Source organism: Zingiber officinale, chromosome 5B, assembly GCF_018446385.1.
Source record: "Zingiber officinale cultivar Zhangliang chromosome 5B, Zo_v1.1, whole genome shotgun sequence".
Classification (NCBI taxonomy): Eukaryota; Viridiplantae; Streptophyta; class Magnoliopsida; order Zingiberales; family Zingiberaceae; genus Zingiber; species Zingiber officinale.
Window position 1 is genome coordinate 47,092,418 of NC_055995.1, and position 11,435 is coordinate 47,103,852.

Here is an 11,435-nt window from a genome sequence, read left to right on the forward strand (position 1 = left end):
AATTATGTATGATATGTGCATAACCTAATTTGAAAACCAAACACACAGAGGCAAACCCTAGCTCTGATACCAATTGTTGGTTAGTCCTAGGAAAATCGTACCGGTTCCACTGTAAAAAAAAAATTTATACAAGTGTCGAACCTTTCCTTAAATAACCTATTGTGTTCTTTAGAAATTAAATTAGGAATCACAGACGGAACTTAACATCATTGATTCCAAATTTAACTTATCTGTTCTTAATGATTTAGATTTGAATCGCAAGAGGAACTTAACACTATTGATTCAAATCCACCTATGTTATTAATTCCATTAAATATTAATTTCAAAAATTGGCTTCCAGGACTGCATGGCGAGGCACATGACCTTCTTGGATATGGGAGCAACCACCACCGCCTAGACAAAGCCTTTTAAGGAAAGCTAATATTTAATTTCCTTAAATAACTCTAGGTTAACCAAAAAGAACAATCGAATCACAAAATTCAAAAAATAAAAGAAAAGAAACATAACTTCGAAACAAATCCGAAAACTCTAGAATCATATGCCCCTTGTGTTTGGTATTTCTAAAAATAACTATACAAAGAAAACTAGTATGATGCGGAAAACAAGTACTAGTTATACCTTTCTATGTAAGCAAATAACTTCTTGATCTTCTACCGTATTCCTCTTCTCATCCCGGACGTTGTGTGGGCAACGATCTACCGAGATGAGAATCCACCTAAGCCACCTTCTTCTCCAAGCAAGATTCGGCCACCACAATTCTCCAAGAGAAGTAGAGGTCCGACCACCACCACCAAGCTCCAAGGGATGTAAGAAACCAAACCTCCTTTCTCTCCTTCTTCTCCTAGCTAGAACTGGCCACCATCAAGAGCTCCAAGAGAGGATAAAACCGGCCACTAAAGAAGAAGAGAAGAGGAAAGGGAAAACCTCTAGGGTCGGCCACACCAAGGAGAAAAAAAGAGGAAGAAAAGAATAGAGTTAGCACCCATGAAGGCACCTCTACCCCCTATTTTATAATCCTTGGTCTTGGCAAATAAGGAAAATTTAAATAAAAACTTCCTTATTACTTTGCCATGAAAAGGAAAATTTAATTAATTAAAAATTAAAATCCTTTTCACAATTGTAATGGCCGACCACTTTAATCCCCAAAACAAGGAGAGTTTTAATTAACACAAGAATTAAAACTTTCTAATTTGTTTCCGGAAATTTATAAAAATTTCTCCAATAATTTTTTCCTTCATGGTGGATTATAAAAAAGAAATTTTATAAATTAAAATCATTCTTTGAAACATGTGGATAATTTTCAAAAAGGAAAGTTATCTCTAAAAATTAAAATCTCCTTTCAATTTACAAATAAGGAAAGATATCGAATCTTTTCTTAATTTTTGTAGAAACTTATAAAAGAGATATTTAATTTTTAAACTCTCTTTTAAATCATGAACATGGTTAAAAAAGAAAAGTTTTCTTAAAATTAAAATCCACCTTTCAATCTACAAATAAGGAAAGATTTCAAATCTTTTCTTAATCTTTTGTAAAAAGCTATAAAAGGAAAGATTTAAATTTCAAACTCTCTTTTAAAACCATGATATCAACATAAGAAATAATTTTAATAAAAATCCCTTTTTATTTTCTAGTGGCCGGCCACCTAAGCTCGGGACCCAAGCTTTGGCCGGCCTCCTATAATTGGCTCCACCAATAGCTTTGGCCGGGCCTAGCTTGGGCTCCAAGCTAGCTTGGTCGGCCACCTTAAGGTGGGTAGAAAGGTGGGTATAGGTGGGTATAAATCTCTATATACAAGAGGCTACGATAGGGACCGAGAGGAGGAATTGATTTGGATCTCCCGATGAAATTAAGCTTCCCGTGTTCGCCCCGAACACACAACTTAACTTCATCAATAATAATTCATACCACTAAAGAATTATTATTGAACTACCGCACCAATCCCAAATTACATTTTGGGCTCCTTCTTATTATGAGTGTGTTAGTCTCCCTGTGTTTAAGATGTCGAATGTCCACTAATTAAATGAGTTACTGACAACTCACTTAATTAATATCTTAGTCCAAGAGTAGTACCACTCAACTTCATCGTCATGTCGGACTAAATCCACCTGCAGGGTTTAACATGACAATCCTTATAAGCTCCTCTTGGGGGCATTATCAACCTAGATCACTAGGATACAGTTTCTTTCTATAATCAACAACACACACTATAAGTGATATCATTTCCCAACTTATCGGGCTTATTGATTTATTGAACTAAATCTCACCCATTGATAAATTAAATAAATAAATATCAAATATATGTGGTTGTTATTATATTAGGTTTAAGAGCACACACTTCCATAATAACTGAGGTATTTGTTCCTTTATAATGTCAGTATAAAAAGAAACGACTTCTAATGGTCCTACTCAATACACTCTAAGTGTACTAGTGTAATTATATAGTTAAGATAAACTAATACCTAATTACACTACAACCTTCTAATGGTTTGTTCCTTTCCATCATGGTCGTGAGCTACTGTTTATAATTTATAAAGAACCGATAACACGATCTTCTGTGTGTGACACCACAAACTATGTAATCTACAATATAAATTAATTGAGCATCTACATTTGGTATATATAAATATATACACTTGACCAATGTGATTCTTATAAATGTTTATACAAAATCTAGGCTATTAGTATATACTCCAACACCATCTTAGGCTGTAATAAAGACACCATATTGGATATGGACTGGGAGAGATGCCCAGGTGTCTTTTATGAGAATTTAGGGTTGTGAGGCTTACGTTCGACGTCAAGTCCTGGACAAATTGGGACCCAAATCCGATAAGTTCTATTTTATTGGATATACCAAGGAAACGAAGGGATATTACTTCTACATTCTCAGTCAACATAAGAAAGTTGTGGCTAAGACTAGGGTATTTCTAGAAAGGGATTTTGTTTCTAGAAAGACTAGTGGGAGTACATTCGATCTTGAAGAAATTCAAGATGTTGACCATAGCACTGAAGCCTCGATGGAAGTTGAACTGGAAGCACAAAGTGTTGTGGATGATGTTGTTCCATAAGGAGTTGAGGAACCACAACCAGTTCAAGTAGACCTACCTCTTCGCAAAACTGATAGGGTACGTCGTCAGCCTGAGATATACTCATTTCTCTTGTCTGACCATGATGACATAGTGCTCATTGAGGATGAGCCTACCTCCTATCAAGAAGCTGTGATGAGACCAGATTTCGAGAAATGGCTATAGGACATGAGATCCGAGATGGAATCCATGTACACTAACCAAGTATGGACTTTGGTTGATCCACCTGAAGGGGTCAAACCCATTGGGTGTAAGTGGGTCTTTAAGAGAAAGACTGACATGGATGAACTTATTTATAAGAGTCACTTGGTAGCTAAAGGTTTCAAGCAAATTCATGGTATTGACTATGATGAAACCTTTTCTCCAGTAGCGATGTTTAAATTCATTCGGATCATGCTTGCTATTGCTGTGTACCACGATTATGAGATCTGGTAGATGGATGTTCAAACCGCGTTTCTAAATGGAAACCTGCTCAAGAATGTGTACATGACACAACCTGAGGGTTTTGTAGATCCACAACATACTGACAGAGTATGCAAGCTGCATAGGTCAATTTATGGACTAAAGCAAGCTTCTCGGAGCTGGAATCTTTGATTCAATGATGCGATCAAATAGTTTGGTTTCATCAAGAATGAAGATGAACATTGTGTCTACAAGAAGGTTGTAGGGAACATAGTTGTCTTCCTTATATTGTATGTGGATGACATACTCTCATTGGGAAAGACATCCCTTGCTGCAGTCTGTCAAGACTTGGCTAGGGACTTGTTTCTCAATGAAGGACTTAGGTGAAGCATCCTGCATTCTAGGCATACAGATATATAGAGATAGATCTACGAGATTGCTTGGCCTAAATTAGAGTACATACATTGACAAGGTATTACTTCGGTTTGCCATGCAGAACTCCAAGAAGGGATTTCTGCCAATGTCACATGGTGTGAGTCTTTCGAAGACTCAGAGTCCTTCTTCTAGAGAGGAGAGAGACAGCATGGATCAGATCCCTTATGCTTCAGACATAGGATCTATCATGTATGACATGCTATGTACTCGTCCTGATGTCTCGTTTGCTTTGAGCATGACGAGCAAATACCAGTCAGATCCAGGTGAAAATCACTAGATAGCGGTCAAGAATTTTATTAAGTACTTGAGAAGGACTAAAGAATATTTCTTGATATATGGAGGTGATGACGAGCTAACTGTAAAGGGTTACAGTGATGCTAGCTTCCAAACTGATCAGGATGATTATCGATCGTAGTCTGGGTTTGTATTTTGCATAAATGGTGGTGCTGTGAGCTGGAAGAGTTTGAAGCAGGACACAGTCGCTGATTCTATAATAGAGGCTGAGTATATTGCTGCATCAAAAGCAGCAAAGGAGGCAGTTTGGATCCACAAGTTCATTACTGAGCTTGGGGTAGTTCCTAGCATAGCTGATCCCATAGAGCTCTATTGTGACAATAATGGAGCAATAGCATAGGCTAAGGAACCTCACTCACACCAGCGGACCAAACACATACTACGACGCTTTCATCTTATTCGAGAGATCATCGATAGAGGAGATGTGAAGATTTACAGAGTACCCACTGAGGCTAACATCGCAGATCCCTTGACCAAGGCTTTGGCACAGAGAAAGCATGATGGTCACACTAGATCATTGGGCCTTAGAGCCTATACTGATTGGCACTAGTGCTAGTGGGAGATTGTTAGTTAGAACCCAAGAGCCAATCATTTGATGATTGTTGTATGGACTTGTTGTATCATATTCTTATGTATATATAAAGGCATTTGTTTATGGTTATTATGCTTACTTGTATTGGTGCCAAATAACTAAGTATAATAGCGTCCTTGAGTAGAAGGTTCTTACCTATATCAATCGATTGGTTGTATCGATAGTGAGATGATATAGGGAACACTACTCTTAATCATTCCTAGTCAAGTATTAACATTCAGGGACAATGTTAATGCGACGAGACTAGCATGTAGGTCAACTCGATGACTTGATCTCACAAGTCATGGATATGGAGATATCAAGTTGAGACATGGGTATGTATTGGAGAATGTATACTGAATGACCCGCCATGAGAAAGTATCATGGATCGTTATATGAGTGTCATATACTTTCTCATGTGGCTATTAGTATGACTATTAGTCCTTGGACCTGAAGTCACCATGGTTCCCTACATAAGGAGTTACATACTCTAGCTTCGTCAAACGTCACCCGTAACTGGGTGGACTGTAAAGGCGATTACTGGGTATGTAACAAATTATGCGGAGGGATGTGATTGATGTAGATGGGATATATCCCTCCTATATGATGGGAGTGATATCATTATTCTTGATAGAGTGAGACCACTAAGTGCATGGCCATGCCCAAATGAGTCAATATGAGATGTTGAGCTCATTTGATTGAGTGAGTCTACTTGGGATTCAAGATTCAGATTGATTAGAGCATGACACGGTCTATGCCTCATATTGATCAATCTAGATGTCAAGGATAGAAGGGCACTTGTCATATATTGTGAAGGGTCACAACTAGTAGTCACAAGGTGATGTTGGATCTCAACATTCTTGTAACTTGGGTAGTAATGATGTGTTGCTAGATACCGCTCATTACTTATGCTTCTAAATGGGTTTAGGATCATTGCCAACGTTACAAAAACCTATAGGGTCACACACAAAGGGCAATTAGATGGAGATTAGGTTCATATGATGAACCAAGAGGATTAGGTTCATGTGATGAATCAAATTGGATTAAGAGTAATCCAAAGTAAACTAATTGAGTTGGACTCAATTTGGTTCATGTGTTAAATGAGTCTAATTTGTACTTAGACTCATTGAGCCAATTTAATTCAATGAATAGAGATTCATTAAATTAAAAATTAACTTGAACCAATGGTTAGATTTGATCAACCATGGGAGAGATGTGATCAAGTTTGACTTGACTTGAGAGGAAGATGAAAGGTTAAGTTTGACTTGACCATTGCCACCTCATTTGTGAGTTGGCATTGAGTGGGCTAATTATGATGTGCCACATCATCAAGGCTTGCACATGTGTGTGCCACCTCATGAGGGAGATCAAGAGTTGTGACTCTTGATATCCCATGGAGGTTTAAAAGCCTTCCTTGAAGTGGCCGGCCACATTACACTCTTGTGTGAGTTTCATTTTGGTTTTGTAACCTCCTTCTTCTTCCTCATCTCATCTTCTTCTCCCTCTCCTCCACCTTGGCCGAACCTTCAAAGGTGCTAGCACACCTTTTGTTTGGTTTTTCTCCACCTAATCGTTCATGTGGATACGTATAAAAGAGTGTCCACTTGAACACTCTCAAGATCTGGCAAACTTGGACGAGCGGGATAAGCGAAGGGCTTCTCATCAAGGGTAATCTTTCTACCATGTAGATCTAGAGTAGATCTAGGTTTAGAAACTCATACACGTAAAGTTTTTGAAATTTTTTTCTTCGCACGGATCCGGTGGCATGGGATTTCGAGGTTTCCGCAACACAAAAAGCTGTTTTTATGGCTCGAAAATCCCAACATCAACCTTATTATCATGTCGGACTAAGTCCACCTATAGGGTTTACATGACAATCCTTATGTGCTCCTCAAGGGGGCATCGTTAACCTAGATTACTAGGACACAATTTCATTCTATAATTAACAACACACCATATAAATAATATCATTCCCCAACATATCGAACCTATTGATTTAACGAGCTAAATCGCACCCTTTGATAAATTAAAGAAATAAATATTAAATATACATGCTTGTTATTATATCATGATTAAGAGTACACACTTCCATAATAACAGAGGTCTTGTTCCTTTTAACAGTCAATATAAAAAGAACAACCTCAAATGGTCCTGGTCAATACACTCAGAGTGTACTAGTGTAATTTTATAGTCAAAATAAACTAATATCAAATTACACTACAACCATTCCAATGGTTGGTCCCATTCCATCTTGGTTGTGAGCAACTATTTATAATTTATAAGGAACTGATAACATGATCTTCTGTGTGACACCACACACCATGTTATCTTCAATATAAATTAAATAAACAACTACACTTAGCATATAAATGTAGACATTTGACCAATGTGATTCTTATTTCAAAATGTTTGTTTATACAAAAAGCTAGAAATTTAGTATACACTCTAACACTGTAGGGCCATATGTGCTCAAAATGATCGGGTATGTGGAGAATCTACAAAGGTTGGGATTCCCACTAGGCCAAGAATTGGCCACTGACCTTATTTTACAATCGTTGCCCGATAGTTATAGTCAATTTGTCATGAACTACAACATGAATGAAATTGACAAACCACTGCCTGAAATGTTGTGCATGTTGAGAACTGCTAAACTCTACCTTAAGAAGGCAAAGCCTAGTTCCATTTCGATGGTGTCTAAGGACAAAGGCAGGTGGAACCCTAAAGGTAAGGGTAAGACCCAAGCCAAAGGCAAGGGCAAAGCTCATGCACTGAAACCCAAAGGTGGGGTTACTAAGGAAGGAACCTACTTCCACTGCGGTGAGACTGGACATTGGAAGAGGAACTGCAAGGTGTATCTAGAGAAACTGAAACGGAAGAGAAGTGAGACTTCTACCTCAGGTATATATGTTATATAAATCAATCTATCTATTTCTTCTTCATGGGTATTAGATATCGGACGTGCGCCTCATATTTGTACTAATGTGTAGGGGATGAAAAATAGTAGTGTTGACAAAGGGCTAAGTGAACCTACGAGTGGACAATGGTGCAAGAGTTGCTGCCATCGATGTAGGAACCTATTCCTTATCTTTGCCCACTGGCTTGTTTTAGAACTAGAAGAGTGTTGTTATGTGCCTGCTTTAACCAAAAACATAATCTTTATTTCTTATTTAGACAAGAAGGGGTTCTCATTTATAATAAAGGGCAAATGTTGTTCTGTTTATTTAAATGACATGTTTTATTATAGTGCACCTCTGATAAATAAACTCTATGTTCTAGACTTTGAAAACCCAATCTATAACATAAATACCAAGCGGTTCAAGTCTAATGATATGAACCAAATATATCTCTGGCATTATCGCTTAGGTCACATAAATGAGAGTCGCATATCCCAACTCCATAAGGATAAACTTTTGGACTCATTTGATTTTGAATCATATGAGGCATGCGAATCTTGTCTTCAAGGCAAGATGACAAAGACTTCATTTAGTGGGCATGGCAAAAGGGCTAATGATCTATTAGAACTCATAATACTGATGTATGTGGCCCTTTCAGAGTAGCAGCTAGAGGAGACTATTATTACTTCATTACCTTCACTGATGATTTTAGTAGATACGACTATATGTATCTAATAAGACACAAGTCAGAATCCTTTGAAAAGTTCAAAGAATTCAAGAATGAAGTACAAAATCAACTTGGTAAGAATATTAAGATGTTTTGATCAGATCGAGGTGGGGAATACCTTAGCCAAGAGTTTCATGACCATCTTGTTGAGTGTGGGATCATATCTCAACTCACTTCACTTGGAACGCCACAATGGAATGATGTATCAGAAAGGAGAAATCGTACTTTATTAGATATGATATGATCAATGATGAGTCATACAGATCTTCCTACTTCCTTCTAGGGACATGCTCTAGAGACAGTCGCTTTCACACTTAACCGAGTTCCATCCAAGGTCGTCATAAAGACACCATATACGATATAGACATGGAAGAGTCCCAATATATCTTTTATGAAGATTTAGGGTTGTGAGGCTTACGTTTGACGGCAAGTCTCTGATAAACTAGGATCCAAATCAGATAAGTGCTACTTTGTTGGATATCCCAAGGAAACAAAGAGATATTACTTCTATAATCCCACACAAAGAAAGGTGTTTGTTGCCAGAACTGGTGTGTTTCTAGAAAGGGAATTTATTTCTAGAAAAACTAGTGGGAGTTAAGTCGATCTTGAAGAAGTTCAAGATACTAGCACTGACACCGTGATGGAAATTGAGCATGTACTACAAGATGTTGTGAATCAGGATTTTGTTACACCACAAGAAGTTGTGGAACAACAACCTGTTCAAGTAGCACAAGCTCTACGCAGATCTGATAGGATCCGCTGTCAACTTGAGAGATATTCTTTTCTCTTGTCTGACAATGGTGATGTAGTTCTAATTGGTCTCAACAAGCCTACATCTTATCAGGAAGCTGTACAAGGCCTAGATTCTGAGAAATGGCTAGAGGCCATGAGATCCGAAATGGAGTCCATGTATACTAACCAAGTATGGACTTTGGTTGATCCACCAAAAGGGATCAAATCCATTGGGTGTAAGTGGGTCTTCAAGGTGAAGACTGACATGGATGGTCATATGCATACCTATAAAGGTAGATTAGTGGCTAAACGATTCAAGCAGATGCATAGTATAGACTATGACGAAACCTTTTCACTAGTTGCGATGCTCAAGTCCATTCGGATCATGCTTGTTATTGCTGCTTACTATGATTATGAGATCTGGCAGATGGATGTCAAAACCACATTTCTTAATGGAAATCTACTCGAAAATGTGTACATGACACAACCTGAGGGTTTTGCTGATCCAGAGCATGCTGGAAAGGTTTGTAAGTTGCAAAGATCCATTTATGGATTGAAGCAAGCTTCTAGAAGATGGAATCTTCAATTCAATGATGCGATCAAAATGTTTGATTTCATTAAGAATGAAGATGAACCTTGTGTCTACAAGAAGGTTAGTGGGAGCACAGTCATCTTTCTCATATTGTATGTAGATGACATACTTCTCATTGGAAATGATATCCCTACTCTTCAGTCAGTGAAGACTTGGCTTGGGAATTATTTTTCAATGAAAGACTTAGGTGAAGCAGCCTATATTTTAGGTCTTAAGATATATAGAGATAGATGTAAAAGATTGCTTGGCCTAAGCCAGAGTACGTACATTGACAAGGTGCTTAAATATTTTGCCATGGAGAATTCCAAGAAGGGATTCCTGCCTAGGTCACATGGTGTGAGTCTTTCAAAAACTCAATGTCCCTCTTCTAAGGTAAAAAGGGACCGCATGGATCAGATTTCTTATGCATCTGCTATAGGGTCTATCATGTACATCATGCTTCGTACTCGCCCAGATGTCTCATATGCGTTAAGCATGACGATCAGATACCAGTCAGATCCATATGAAGGTCACTAGACAGCAGTCAAGAATATTCTTAAGTACTTGAGAAGTACTTAAGATTATTTCTTGATCTTTAGAGGCGATGAAGAGCTTGCTGTAAAGGGTTACAGTGGTGTAAGCTTTCAAATTGACAAGGACGATTCAAAATTGCAGTTAAGGCATGTATTTTACATAAATGGTAGTCTTGGGTATTGGATACTACAACGATTCGAGGGTTTATCGATATAAGAGATATGATGATATGCAGAGTCCCGACCGATGCTAACATTACGGATCCCTTGACCAAGGCTTTGGCACAGGGAAAGCATGATGGTCACACTAGGTCAATGGGTATTTGATACCTCAGTGATTGACACTAGTGCTAGTGGAAGATTGTTAGTATTAGCCCTAGTACCAATTATGAGATGATTGTAAAGGGCTCATTTTATATCATATATCATTACTAATAAAAGGTAAAGTTGATTATTATATTTATTTCAGTTCAGTGCCAATTGAATAAGTATAATAATGTCCTTGGGTAGTAGGTTCTTATCTACAGTATATCAATTGGTTGAATTGATAGTGAGATATTGTAGAAAATACTGCTTTTAATTAATCCTAGTCGAGCATTAATATACAAGGATAATATTAATGCGTTGAGACTAGCATGTAGGTCAATGGATGACTTGATCTCACAAGTCATGGATATAAGATATCAGGTTGACACATGGGTATATATTAGAGAATATATACTGAATGACCCACCATGAGAATGTTTCATGGATCATCGTATAAGTGTCATAAACATTCTCATGTGACTATTGGTATGAATAGTCCTTAGACCTAAAGTCACTACGGTTCCCTACATAAGGAGTTGTATACTTTGGTATCGTCAAACATCACCCGTAATAGGGTAGACTATAAAGTCGATCACTGGGTATGCAATAAATTATGCGGAGGGATGTGAGTGATGTAGATGGGATTTATCCCTTCCATATGACGAAAGCGAAATCTATGGGCCCCTTGATTAGTAGGATACAAGAAAGCATGGTCATGCATAAATGAGTCAATATGAGATATTGAGTTCATTTGTTTGAGTATGTCTACTTAGAGATCAAGAAACACAAAGATTAATAAGAGGATGGCACGGTCTATGCTTCATTGATCAATCTAGATATCAAGGATAGAGGGACCAAGTCATACAAGATAATAGCCACGGACA